We start from the raw sequence: 15,207 nt of genomic DNA on the forward strand, positions 1-15,207 counted from the left end.
GAGGAAATCCCAGAATTTCCAGCTCCAGGGAAAAAAGCGGGTGTGAGGTGGAATTCCTGGAATTCCCAGAATTCCCAGCTCAAGGGAAGTGGGAACGGGGTGGAATTCCCAGAAATCCCGGCTCTGGAAAAGCTGGGAATTGGGATGGAATTCTCAAAATTCCTGGAATTCTCAGCTTGGGAAGAGAGGGGACCACGGCAGAATTCCTGGAATTCCCAAAATTCGTGGAATTCCCAGCTCGGGGAAGGTGGGAATGGGGAGGAGTTCCTGAAATTTCCAGAATTCCCAGATTGGGAAAAGCAGGATTGGGATGGAATTCCCAGAATTCCCAAAACTCACAGAATTCCTGTCTTGGGAGAAGTGGGAATGGGGCAGAATTCCTGGAATTCCCAGTTTGGGAAAAGCAGGATTGGAATGGAATTCCCCAAAATTCCTGGAATTCCAGCTGAAGGACAGTGGGAACAGGGTGGAATTCCCGGAATTTCAGGAATTCCCAGCTCGGGAAGAGTGTGTGTGGGGCAGAATTCCCATTCCCGGCGTTTCCTGACCCCGTTCCCAGCCCTGATCCCAATCCCGGTTTCTCAGAATTCCCAATCCCGGTTTCCCAATCCCGGTTTCCTGGCCCCAGTCAATCCCAGTTTGCCAATCCCCATTTTCTGCTTCCATTCCTGGTTTCCCAATCCTGGTTTCCCAAGATTCCCATTCCCGGTTTCCCATTCCCTAAATTCCCATTCCCAAAATTCCCATTCCCAAAATTCCCATTCTTGGTTTCCCATTCCCAGTTTCCCATTCCCAAAATTCCCATTCCCGGTTTCCCATTCCCTAAATTCCCATTCCCAAAATTCCCATTCCCAAAATTCCCATTCCTGGTTTCCCATTCCCAGTTTCCCATTCCCAAAATTCCCATTCCCAAAATTCCCATTCCTGGTTTCCCATTCCCAGTTTCCCATTCCCAAAATTCCCATTCCCAGTTTTCCATTCCAAGTTTCCCATTCCCAAAATTCCCATTCCCAAAATTCCCATTCCTGGTTTCCCATTCCCGGTTTCCCGTTCCCGTTATTCCCGGGGTTTTTCCCGCTCCCATTCCCGTTATTCCCGGTGTGTTCCCTTGAACCCATTCATTCCACTGCCTGCCTGGTGTTCGTTCCTCTTATTCCCAGTGTTGTTCATTCCCGGTGTTGTTCCTGTTGTTGTTGTTCATTCCCGGTGTTCACTCCCATTGTTGTTCATCATTCCCGGTGTTCATTCATTCCCGGTGTTCATTCATTCCTGTTGTTGTTCATTCCCGGTGTTCGTTCATTCCCGGTGTTCATTCATTCCCGTTGTTGTTCATTCCGGGTGTTCACTCCCATTGTTGTTGTCCATTCCTGGTGTTCATTGATTCCTGTTGTTGTTCATTCCCGGTGTTTGTTCATTCCCGGTGTTTGTTCATTCCCGGTGTTTGTTCATTCCCGGTGTTCGTTCATTCCTCTTGTTGTCCATTCCCGGTGTTCATTCATTCCTGTTGTTGTTCATTCCCGGTGTTCGTTCATTCCCGGTGTTCGTTCATTCCTGTTGTTGTTCATTCCGGTGTTCACTCCCATTGTTGTTCATCATTCCTGTTGTTGTTCATTCCCGGTGTTCGTTCATTCCCGGTGTTCGTTCATTCCTGTTGTTGTTCATTCCGGGTGTTCACTCCCATTGCTGTTCATCATTCCTGGTGTTCATTCATTCCCGGTGTTTATTCATTCCTGTTCATCATTCCCGGTGTTCGTTCATTCCAGGTGTTCGTTCATTCCTGTTGTTGTTCATTCCGGGTGTTCACTCCCATTGTTGTTCATCATTCCTGTTGTTGTTGATTTCCTGGTGTTTATTCATCCTCCCTTGTTTATTCCCGTTGTTGTTGATCATTCATTCCCGTTGTTGTTGATCATTTCCAGCGTTGCTGTTCCTTCATTCCGCTGTTGTTCATTCCTGGTGCCTGTTCCTTCCGTTGTTGTTGATTTCGCCTGGTGTTCATTCCGGTGTTGTTCATTGTTCAGTGTTTGTTCCCGTCAGTCCCATTGTTCATTCCTGGTGTCATTCCTGGTGTTGTTGATGCATTCCCCGTTGTTTTTTAATTCCATTGTTATTTCCATTCCCGTTGTTGTTATTCCCATTCCCGCTGTTCATTCCCGCTGTTGTCATTCCCCATTCCGGTGTTGTTGTTTCATTCCCGCTGTTGTTCATTCCCCATTCCTTGTTGTTCATTCCCCATTCCGCTGTTGTTATTCCCATTCTTTGCTGTTGTTATTTCCATTCCCGTTGTTGCTCATTCCCATTCCCGCTGTTCTTGTTCATTCCGTTGTTATTCCCATTCCCGCTATGTTATTCATTCCGCTGTTATTCATTCCATTCCGCTGTTGTTTATTCCGGCTGTTGTTATTCCCATTCCTGCTGTTGTTATTTCCATTCCGTTGTTGTTCATTCCCATTCTGGCTGTTGTTCATTCCCATTCCGGCTGTTGTTGTTCATTCCCATTCCCGCTGTTGTTCATTCCCATTCCCGCTGTTGTTCATTCCCATTCCGGCTGTTGTTGTTCATTCCCATTCCCGCTGTTGTTCATTCCCGTTGTTGTTCATTCCCATTCCCGCTGTTGTTGTTCATTCCCATTCCGCTGTTTTCATTCCCATTCCAGTTGTTGTTCATTCCCATTCCCGTTGTTGTTGTTCATTCCGTTTTTGTTCATTCCCATTCAGCTGTTGTTCATTCCCATTCCCGCTGTTGTTCATTCCCGTTGTTGTTCATTCCCATTCCCGCTGTTGTTTATTCCCATTCCCGCTGTTGTTGTTCATTCCGTTGTTGTTCATTCCATTCCGGCCGTTGTTGTTCATTCCCATTCCGCTGTTGTTGTTCATTCCCATTCCGTTGTTGTTCATTCCATTCCCGCTGTTTTTGTTCATTCCCGTTGTTGTTTATTCCCATTCCCGCTGTTGTTGTTCATTCCATTCCCCGTTGTTGTTCATTCTCATTCCGGCTGTTGTTTTATTCCCATTCCCTTGTTGTTCATTCTCATTCCCTGTTGTTTATTCCCATTCCGTTGTTGTTCATTCTCATTCGCTGTTGTTTATTCCCATTCAGTTGTTGTTCATTCCCATTCCCGCTGTTGTTGTTCATTCCATTCCTCCTGTTGTTCATTCCGTTGTTGTTCATTCCCATTCCACTGTTGTTGTTCATTCCATTCCCGCTTGTTTTGTTCATTCCCGTTGTTGTTCATTCCCATTCCGCTGTTGTTTTATTCCCATTCCGCTTGTTTTTATTCCCTGTATTTGTTCATTCATTCCATTTTGCTTTTGTTCATTCCCATTCCCGCTGTTGTTTTATTCCGCTGTTGTTGTTCATTCCATTCGCCTTTTGTTCATTCCCATTTTCGTTGTTCATTCCCATTCCGCTGTTGTTGTTCATTCCCGTTAGTTGTTCATTCCATTCCACTGTTGTTGTTCATTTCCGTTGTTGTTCATTCCTTTCGGCTGTTGTTTATTCGGCTGTTGTTGTTCATTCCCATTCCGGCTGTTGTTGTTCATTCCATTCCTGCTGTTGTTCATTCCCATTCCGTTGTTGTTCATTCCCATTCCCCGCTGTTGTTGTTCATTCCCATTCCGGCATTTGTTCATTCCCGTTCGCTGTTGTTTATTCTCGCTGTTGTTGTTCATTTCCTGTTCGGCTGTCGCCGTTTTCAGGTCGGGCTGAACGAGCACCTGGACACCATCGACTCCCTGCCTGGACAATCTGCAGGCACAACTCATTACCCGCTTCCCAGCATGGACAGCGCCCCGCTTCGACGCGAGCGTCGAAAATTCCCAAAAATTCCCACTGGGAACTCCTCCCCAAAAATTCCCAAAATTCCCCAAAAATACCCAAAATCCCAGTGCCCACTGGCAATTCGGCCGTTCCCAGTGGGAATTCGGGATAAACCCGTCCCTTTCACGTGAGAACTCCCAAAATTCCCAAAAATTCCCACTGGGAACTGGGTCCCAAAATCCCCAAAATCCCCCAGTGCCCACTGGCAATTCCCAGCCATTCCAGTGGGAATTCCCAGGATAAACCAGTCCCTGCTTTCGACGTGAGCTCCCAAAATTCCCAAAAATTCCCACTGGGAACTGGGTCCCAAAAATCCCAAAAATCCCCAAAATCCCCAGTGCCCACTGGCAATTCCCAACCATTCGGTGGGGAATTCCCAGGATAAACCAGTCCCTGCTTGGCGTGAGCATTCCCAGAAATTCACGGAATTCCCAAAAATTCCCAAAATTCCCCAAAAGTCCCCAAAATCCCCAACGCCCACTGGCAATTCCCAGCCCATTCCCAGTGGGAATTCCCAGGATAAACCCGTCCCTGCTCGACGTGAGCGCTCCCAAAAATTCCCAAAAATTCCCACTGGGAACTGGGTCCCAAAATCCCAAAAATCCCCCAAATCCCCAGTGCCCACTGGCAATTCCCAGCCCATTCCCGGTGGGAATTCCCAGGGTAAACCAGTCCCTGCTCGACGTGAGCATTCCCAGAAATTCAAGAATTCCAAAAATTCCCACTGGGAACTCCTCCCAAAATCCCCAAAATCCCCAGTGCCCACTGGCAATTCCGCCAGGTTCCCAGGGGAATTCCCAGGATAAACCAGTCCTGCTTGAGCGTGAGCATTCCCAGAAATTCACGAATTCCCAAAAAATTCCCAAAATTCCCAAAAGTCCCCAAAATCCCCAAAAGCCCACTGGCAATTCCCAGCCATTCCCAGTGGGAATTCCCAGGATAAAACATCGCGCTTTGGAGTGGCTCCCAGAGTTCCCAAAAATCCCTCTGGGAACTGGGTCCCCAAAATCCCAAAAATCCCCCAAATCCCCAACGCCCACTGGCAATTCCAGCCCATTCCCAGTGGGGCAAACCCGCAAAAACCCGCCCCTGCGGGCTGGCTCGTGCGCGGCTCCCAAAAAATTCCCAAAAATTCCACTGGGAACTGGGTCCCAAATCCCAAAAACCCCCAAATCCCCAGTGCCCACTGGCAATTCCCAGCCCATTCCCGGTGGGAATTCCCAGGATAAACCAGTCCCTGCTCGACGTGAGCATTCCCAGAAATTCACGGAATTCCCAAAAATTCCCACTGGGAACTCCTCCCAAAATCCCCAAAATCCCCAGTGCCCACTGGCAATTCCCGGCCCGTTCCCAGTGGGAATTCCCAGGATAAATCAGTTCCTGCTCGACGTGTGCATTCCCCAAAATTCCCAAAATTCCCACTGGGAACTCCTCCCAAAATCCCAAAAATCCCCAAAATCCCCAATGCCCACTGGGAATTCCCAGGATCCCAGCCTGTTCCCAGTGGGAATTCCCGGGATAAATGTGTCCCTGCTCGATGTGAGCGTGACCACTGAAATTCCCAAAAACCCCAAAATTCCCAGAAAAAAAAAACCCCAGAATTCCCAAAAATTCCAACTGGGATCTTCAAAATCCCCAATTCCCAGTGGGAATTCCCAGGATCCCAGCCCGTTCCCAGTCAGGAAATTCCCAGGATAAATCCGTCCCTGCTCGATATGAGAATTCCCAGAAACCCCAAAATTCCCTAAATTCCCAAAAATTCCAACCGAGAATTCCCCAGAATCCCCAATGCCCGTAATCCCCAATTCCCAGTGGGAATTCCCAGGATCCCAGCCCCGTTCCCGGTCTGGGGGTGGGGTTTTCCCGGGAATTCCCAGTCCGGGGATGGGATTGTCCCAAGAATTCCCGGTCTGGGGATGGGATTTTTCCAGGAATTCCCATTCTCGGGACAGGTTTTTCCCAGGAATTCCCATTCCGGGGCAGGGATTTCCCGGGAATTCCGGCGTTCCCGGTTTTCATTCCCGCTTTTCCCGGCAGCTCTTCAGCCCCTCGGTGGCGGTGCCGGACGTGACCCTGCCGGACCTGGACAGCAGCCTGGCCAGCGTGAGCCCCAAAATCGCCAGAATTCCCTAGGATCGTAGGAATTCTCAGGAATCGCCAAATTCTCAGGAATTCTGGGAATTCTCAGTCACCACCACCCCCTCCGAAAAGGGCAAATCCCAAATTTTCCAGCCCCTGGGATTCCCATTTCAGCCCCCACAGTGGGGGCTGGGGGGATTCCCAGGAAATTTCCCAGAATTCCCAGGGAAAATCTTGGGATTGGGATTGGGATCGGGGCTGGGATTGGGATTGGGATCAGGGCTGGGATTGGGATCAGGGGCTGGGATTTAGCGATCTCATTCATTCCTGTTGTTGTTCATTCCTCGTTGTTTCATTCTCGTGTTCATTCATTCCTGCGCTCATTCCGTGTCTACCTCATTGTTGTGTCCATTCCTGGTGTCTATTGATCTGTTGTTGTTCATTCTCGTTTGTTCATTCTGCTTGTTCATTCTCGTGTTTGTCTATTCCCGTGTTCGCTTCATTCCTGCTATAATCCACCTCGTGTCTATTCATTCCTGTTGTTGTTCATTCCCGGTGTTCGCTTCATCTCCCGGGTGTTCGCTCATCCTGTTGTTGTTCATCCGGGTGTTCAATTCATTGTTGTTCATCATTCCTGCTGTTGTTCATTCCCGGTGTTGCTCATTCCCGCTCGCTCATTCCTGTTGTTGTTCATTCCGGTGTTCACTCCCATTGCGTCTATCATTCCGGTAGGTCTATTCATTCCCGTGTTTATTCATTCCGTTCATCATTCCCTGCAATTGCTCATTCCAAAATGCTCATTCCTGTTAGTTGTTCATTCCGGTGTTCACTCCCATTGTTGTTCATCATTCCTGTTGTTGTTCGCCCTGGTGTTCATTCATCACTCCCGCTGTTATTCCCGCTGATCATTCATTCCTCGCGGTTGTTGATCATTTCCAGCGCTGTTGTTCCTTCATTCCCGCTGTTGTTCATTCCCTGGTGCCTGTTCCTTCCCGCTGTTGTTCGTCTCGGTGTTCATTCCCGTGTTGTTCATTGTCTCCCGTGTTTGTTCCTCGCCAGTCCCATTGTTCATTCCTGTGTCATTCCGGTGTTGATTCAGCCCTGTTGTTTTTAATTCCCGCTGTTACTTCCATTCCCGTTGTTGTTATTCCCATTCCCGCTGTTCATTCCCGCTGTTGTCATTCCCATTCCCGGTGTTGTTGTTCATTCCTCGTTGTTCATTCCCATTCCTGGTGTTGTTCATTCCCATTCCCGCTTGCTGTTATTCCCATTCTGTTGTTGTTATTTCCATTCTCGCTGTTGCTCATTCCCATTCCCGGCTGTTCTTGTTCATTCCTCGCTGTTGTCTCTATTCCGCTAAGTTGTTCATTCCCGCTTGTTGTTCATTCCTATATTCCGCTGTTGTTTATTCCGCTGTTGTTATTCCTGTATTCCTGCTGTTGTTATTTCCATTCCCGTTGTTGTTCATTCCTATTCTGGTTGTTGTTCATTCCTATTCGCTGTTGTTGTTCATTCATTCCCGCTGTTGTTCGGTCTCTCATTCTGGCTATTGTTCATTCCCATTCCGCTGTTGTTGTTCATTCATTCCCGCTGTTGTTCATTCCCGCTGTTGTTCATTCCCATTCCCCGCTGTTGTTGCCCATTCCTCATTCCCGCTGTTTTTCATTCCTCATTCCCCGCTTGTTGTTCATTCCTATCTGTTGTTGCTCACCTGTTGTTCACATTCCCATTCCAGCTGTTGTTCATTCCCATTCCCGGCCAGGTTGTCGGCCCCGCTTGTTGTTCATTCCTATCTGCCAAGTTGTTTATTCCCATTCCCGCTTGTTAAGTTGTTCATTCCCGCTTGTTGTTCATTCCCATTCCGCCGCGTTGTTCATTCCTATTCTCAGCTGTTGTTGTTCATTCCTATTCCGCTGTTGTTCATTCCCATTCCCGCTAAGTTGTTGTTCATTCCGCGGTTAAGCTTATTCCCATTCCCGCTGTTGTTGTTCATTCCCATTCCTTGTTGTTCATTCTCCACTGCTGTTGTTTATTCCTATTCCCGCTTGTTGTTCATTCTCATTCGCTGTTGTTTATTCCCATTCCCGCTGTTGTTCTCATTCCGCTGTTGTTTATTCCTATTCCCGCTTAAGTTGTTCATTCCCATTCCCGCTAAGTTGTTGTTCATTCCCATTCTCGCTGTTGTTCATTCCCGCTGTTGTTCATTCTATTCCCCGCTGTTGTTGTTCATTCCCATTCCCGCTGTTGTTGTTCATTCCCCGTTGTTGTTCATTCCCATTCCCGCTGTTGTTTATTCCCATTCCGCTGTTGTTTATTCCGCCGTTGTTGTTCATCTATTCGCTGTTGTTCTATTCCCATTCCGCTGTTGTTTTATTCTGCTGTTGTTGTTCATTCCTATTCCGCTTTTTGTTCATTCCTATTTCCGGGCTTAAGTTGTTCATTCCTATTCCCCGCTTAAGCGTTGTTCATTCTCGTTGTTGTTCATTCCCATTCCCACTGTTGTTGTTCATTCCTCGCTTGTTGTTCATTCCTGCTCCGCTGTTGTTTATTCCGCTGTTGTTACTCATTCCCATTCCGCTGTTGTTAAACAGTTCCTATTCCGCTGTTGTTCATTCCCATTCCCTGCTGTTGTTCATTCCTATCTCCCGCTGTTGTTGTTCATTCCCATTCGCTGTTGTTCATTCCGCTCCGCTGTTGTTTATTCCATTAAGTTGTTGTCTATTCCTGTTCGCTGTCGCCGCTCCCAGGTCGGAGCTGAACGGAAACACCTGGACACCATCACTCCAGCCTGACACCCGTAGGCGCTGCTCAGCACCCACGGCTCAGCATGGACAGCGCTTCTGCTCTACACACGCCCACCAAAATTCTAATCAACCTCCCAAAATTCCCAAAATTCCCCAAAATACCCAAAATCCCTCTAGGTGCCACTGGCAATTCTCGCCCGTCTCAGTGGAATTCTTAGATAAACCTGGCCCCTGCTCTAGGGGACGTAGAACTCCCAAAATTCTTAAAAATTCCCACTGGGAACTGGGTCCCAACCCCAAAATCCCCCAGTGCCCACTGGCACTCAAGCCCATTCCCAGTGGGAATTCCCAGGATAAACCAGTCCTCCTACTGACGTGAGTCTCAAAATTCCCAAAATTCCCATCAAACCAAATCCCAAAATCCTAAAACTCTAAAATCCCCAGTGCCCACTGGCAATCTCTGTGCCCATTCCCGTGGGAATTCTAGGATAAACCAGTCCTGCTTGACGGAGCATTCCTAGAAATTCAATGGAATTCCCAAAATTCAAAATTCCCAAAAGTCCCCAAAATCCTAACGCCCCACTGGCAATTCCCAGCCCATTCCCAGTGGGAATTCCAGGATAAACCCGCCCCTGCTCGACGTGAGCCCTAAAAATTCAAAAATTCCCACTGGGAACTGGGTCCCAAAAATCCCAAAATCCTCTAAATCCCCAGTGCCCACTGGCAATTCTACAGCCCATTCGTGGGAATTCTGTGGGTACAGTCCCTGCTCGATTGAGCATTCCCAGAAATTCACGAATTCCCAAAAATTCCCACTGGGAACCTCCCAAAATCCCCAAAATCCTAGTCACTGGCACCTCCCCGCCTGCTCCCAGTGGGAATTCCCCAGGATAAACCAGTCCCTGCTTGATCGGAGTATCTCCCCAGAAATTCACGGAATTTAAAACCCCACCCCCAAAGTCCCCAAATCCCCAACGCCTCCTCGGCAATTCCTAGCCCATTCCCAGTGGAATTCCCAGGATAACCTGCCCTGCTCGGGACGCGGAGGCCCCCAAAATTCCCAAAATTCCTCTGGGAACTGGGTCCCAAAATCCCAAAACTTCAAATCCCCTTAAATGCCCACTGAGAATTCCTGTCGGCTCCCAGTGGGAATCTCTGTGATAAACCCGCCCTTGCTCGACGTGAGCTTCCCAAAATTCCCAAAAATTTACCTGGGAACTGGGTCCCAAAATCCCAAAATCCCCCAAATCCCCAGTGCCCACTGGTACTCTCTAGCCCATTCCCCGTGGGAATTTGGTGATAAACCAGTCCTGCTCGACGTGAGCATTCCCAGAAATTCACGGAATTCCCAAAAATTCCCACTGGGAACTCCTCCCAAAATCCCTGTACCCCAGTGCCCACTGGGTACCTCAAGTCTGCTCCCAGTGGGAATTCCAGGATAAATCTGTGCCCTGCCTCGACGGTGCATTCCCCAAAAATTCCCAAAATTCCCACTGGGAACTCCTCCCAAAATCCCAAAAATCCCCAAAATCCCCAATGCCCACTGGGAATTCCCAGGATCCCAGCTCTGTTCCCAGTGGGAATTCCTCGATAAATGTCCCTGCTCGATGTGAGCGTGACCACTGAAATTCCCAAAACCCCAAAATTCCCAGAAAAACCCCAGAATTCCCAAAATCTAACTGGGATCTTCCAAAATCCCCAATTCCCAGTGGGAATTCCCAGGATCCCAGCCCGCTCCCAGTCAGAAATTCTAGATAAACTGGGCCCCTGCTCGATATGAGAATTCCCAGAAACCCCAAAATTTCTAAATTCCCAAAAATTCCAACCTAGAATTCTCCTAGAATCAATGCCCGTGAATCCCACTCCCAGTGGGAATTCCTAGGATCCCAGCCCCGCTCCCGTCTGGGGGTGGGGCCGAATTCCCGTCCGGGGATGGGATGGTCTCAAGAATTCTCGGTTTGGGATGGGATGCCCAGGAATTCCCATTCTCAAATACAAGCTCCTAGGAATTCTATTCCGGCATTTCGGGAATTCGCCTGCTCATTCTTCCGGCTCTTCAGCTCCCTCGGGTGGCTGCATGGACGTGACCCTGCCGACCTGGACAGCAGCCTGGCCAGCGTGGACCCCAAAAATCCTTGGGAATTCCTCGAACTTGGGAATTCCTCGGGAATCCTTGGGAATCTCAGGACTCCTGGGAATTCTCAACACCACCCCCCTCCTAGGTGCTGGGCAACTCTGAATTTTCCAGCCCCTGGGATCTTCTACTTCAGCCCCCCCAGTGGGGCGGGGGATTCCCAGGAAATTTCCCAGGAATTCTGTGGGAAAATCTTGGGATTGGGATTTGGGATCGGGCTAATGGATGGGATCAGGGCTGGATTGGGATCAGGGCTGGGATTGCACTGGGGCTGGGATTGGGACTAGGCTGGGATTGGGATTGGGGATCAGGGCTGATTGGGACTGTGGTCAGGCTGGATTGGGATCGGGTTGGGATTGGGATTGGGGCTGGATTGGGATCAGGGGCTGGGATTGGGGTTGCACTGTGGGCTGGGACTGGGATTGGGATCAGGCTGGGATGGGACTAGCCATTAGGTCACGGGGCTGGAATTGAGTTGGACTGTGGCTGGGACTGTGGGATTGGGGCTGGATTGGGACTGGATTGCACGGGGCTGGGATTGGATTGGGACTGTGGCCAGGATTGGGACGTGGCTGGTGTTGGATCGCTGGATTGGGATTGGGATTGACTAGGATCAGGCCAGAATACCTGGGCTGGATTGGGATCAGGCTGGGATCAGCACAGGCTGGGATTGGGATCGATTGGGATCAAACTGAATTGGATTGGGTTCAGGGCTGGGATTGGGATTGGGATCAAAGCTGGGATTGGGATTGGGGCTGGGATTGGGATCGGGGCTTGGATTAGATCGGGCTGGATTGGGATCAGGGCTGATTGGGGATTGATCGGATCAGGGCCAGGGTGCGGATCAGGGCTGGAATTGGACTAGGCTGGGATTGGGACTGGGCTGTGATTGGGATTGGGGCTGGGATTGGGATTGGGGCTGGATTGGGGATTGATGAGGACTGGACAGCCTGTGGCTGACGGGATTGGGATTGGGATTGGGATCAAAACTGGAATTGGGTTTGCATCAGGGCTACTTGGATGGACTAGCTAGGATTGGGATTGGGATTTGGGATTAGCTGGGATTGTGACTGCCGGGATTGGGATCGGGCTGGGATTGGGACACAGGGGCTGGGATTGGGATCAGAACCGATCGCTCTCGCTGTCCCCTCGGATGGCAGCACACCAGCCCATTCCCGGATTTTCCTCCCGGATCATTTCTGGGAACGCTTGGGATGAGCAGGGGCTGAGCTTGGGATCCTTTCAAACCCAAAACTCGGAATGGCTGTTAATTTGACTGCAGATCCAGGATCTCCTCTCGAACTGTATAGCAGAAACCGACGGAGACGAGTCCGCCGGTGACCTCGCATCCACGTAATTGGGGAATTTAGTTTTGGGATATTTGGGGGTATTGGGAATGTAATTTGTATCCTAATAAATTGGATTTTTTATATCAAATGGGGACTCCTGTATCCCAACAGAATTTGGGGGTATTTAGAATGGGGCACTCTGGGGATTTTTTGGGGGTTTGGGGATTTTAAATGGGGGACTTATCCCAATGGAATTTTGGGATTTTAGGGATTAAAATAAGACTTGGCTCCCAAATGGGAATTTTGGGACTTTTGGGATATTTGGGAATGGGGGCCTAGCTTCCCAATGGGAATTTTGGGATTTTGGGATATTTGGAATGGGGCCCAGGCTTCCCAATGGGAATTTTGGGATTTTTGGATATTTGGGAATGGGGACCCGCATCCCAAAAAGGAAATTTGGGATATTTCTCCATCCCAAAATACCTCCTCGCTCCTGGTGGATTTTCTCCTGCCCCCCAATCCCAACTCCCATTCCAAATCCCCACAATCCCCATCCCACATTCCCAATACCCCCATTTCCAATCCCAAATTCCCATTTCCCAGGGAAGCAGCTGCTGCCCTCACAGTGCAATTCGACCCCAATCCCACATTCCCAATCCCATCATCCCATTCTTCCCAATCCCACATTCCCAAATTCCCAATCCCATTTTTTCCTCCGAATCCCACACATCTCCCAAATTCCATTGTTCCAGGAAGCAGCTGGTTCTCTGCACAGTGGATTATCCCAATCCCACATTCCCAATCCCAAATTCCCAGTCCCATAATCCCAATTCCCAATCCATAACCAATTCCCAATCCCAATTCCCATTTTGTTCCAGGGAAGGACTAGGTGCCCTCGTTGTTCAAACGCTGTTCCTGGTGGATTATCCCGAATTCCCAATCCCCCAATCCCAAATTCCCAATCCCACATTCCCCAAATTCCCATTTTCAGGGGAAGCTTAGCTCGGTCGTACACAGTCCAGCTGCTGTTCCTGATTGGATTATCCCAAATTCCCAATCCCATAATCCCGAATTCCCAATCCCCCAATCCCAAATTCCCAACCTACATTCCCAAATTCCCGTTTTGTTCAGGAAGCTTAGCTCGTGCCCTGCACAATCCAGCCCCTGTTCCTGGTGGATTATCCGAATCCCACATTCCCAAATTCCCAATCCCATTTGTATCCCAATCCCACATTCCCAAGTTCCCATTTTCAGGGGAAGCAGCACGCGTTCCCTGCAGGTCCAGCCCCTGCTCCTGGTGGATTATCCCAAATTCCCAATCCCATAATCGCATTCCCAATCCCCCAATCCCAATCCCCAATCCCAAATTCCCAATCCCACATTCCCAAATTCCCGTTTGTTCCAGGGAAGCAGCTCGTGCCCTGCCACGGTCCAGCCCTTGTTCCTCGTGGATTATCCGAATCCCACATTCCCAAACTTCCAATCCAAAATTCCCAATCCCACAATCCCGAATTCCCAATGCCCCAATCCCAAATTCCCAATCCCACATTCCCAAATTCCGTTTTTGTTTCAGGGAAGCAGCACCGTCGCCCTGCACGGTCCAGCCGCTGTTCTGGTGGATTATCCCAAATTCCCAAATTCCCTTTTCCCAGGGAAGAGCTTGATGCCCTGCACCGTTGTGATCCCAATCCCATTTATCCCAATCCCAAATTCCCAATCCATTTATCCCAAATTCCCAAAATTCCCTTTTTGTTTCCAGGGAAGCTTACTTCGTTCCTGCACGGTCAACACGCTGTTCCTGGTGGATTATCCCAAATTCCCAATCCCAAATTCCCAATCCCAAATTCCCAATCCCACATTCCCAAATTCCCATTTGTTCGAAGCAGCTTGTCGTGCCCTGCATGGTCAAGCCCCTGTTCCTGGTGGATTATCCCAAATTCCCAAATTCCCATTCCCAATCCCAAATTCCCATTTTGTTCCAGGGAAGCAGCTTCGTGCCGCTCGCGGTCCAGCCCCCGTTCCTGGTGGATTATCCCAAATTCCCAATCCCATAATCGAATTCCCCAATCCCCAATCCCAATCCCCCAATCCCAAATTCCCAATCCCACATTCCCAAATTCACATTTTGTTCAGGGGAAGCAGCTTCGTGCCCTGCAGTCCAGCCCCGTTCCTGGTGGATATCCCACATTCCCAAATTCCATTTCCGGGGAAGCAGCTTCGTACCCTGACCAAAGTTCATGATCCCAATCCCATTTATCCCAATCCCAAATTCCCAATCCCAAATTCCCAATCCCACATTCCCAAATTCCTGTTTTGTTCAGGAAGCAGCTTGTGCCCCTGCATGGTCAACCGGTGTTCCTGGTGGATTATCCCAAATTCCCAAATTCCAAACCCCAAATTCCCATTCCCAATCCCAAATTCCCATTGTTCCAGGGAAGCAGCTCGTTCCCTGCACAATCCAGCCCCTGTTGCTGGTGGATTATCCGAATCCCACATTCCCAAATTCCCAATCCCAAATTCCCAATCCCACATTCCCAAATTCCCACTTTGTTCCCAGGGAAGCTAGCTTCGTTCCTGCGGTCCAGCCCTGCCCTGGTGGATTACCCAAAACCCACCCATACCCCATTCCCAATCCCCCCAATCCCAATCCCCAATCCCAAATTCCCAATCCCACATTCCCAAATTCTGTTTTGTTCAGGAAGCAGCCTCGTGCCCTGCACGTCCAGCCCCGTTCCTGGTGGATTATCCAATCCACATTCCCAAATTCCCCAATCCCACATTCCCAAATTCCCTTGTTCAGGGAAGCAGCTCTGCCGCACGGGTGGATAGCGTGGACGTGGATCCGGGATCGCCCATTTTTACGGTACGGATACCAAAACGAATACGTAGCCACTGCTGCCACCAACCTCCTAAACGGACGGGGCGGGACAGGATCCCGAAAAACAAAAGGGATCCCAAAACAAACGGGATCCAACAAAACAAAAGGGGGACCCGAACCCCTTCAGACGGAGCAACGCGCCGACGGAAATGAGACCAGAATCTGAGCATTGGAGCTCGGGAAACCGGAGGATCCTGGAGCACCGCGGGGAATCCTGGAGGAACCCAGAGGGTCCCAGGGAATCCTGAGAGTTCCAGAAATCCC

Source organism: Camarhynchus parvulus, unplaced genomic scaffold (genome assembly GCF_901933205.1).
Source record: "Camarhynchus parvulus unplaced genomic scaffold, STF_HiC, whole genome shotgun sequence".
NCBI lineage: Eukaryota > Metazoa > Chordata > Aves > Passeriformes > Thraupidae > Camarhynchus > Camarhynchus parvulus.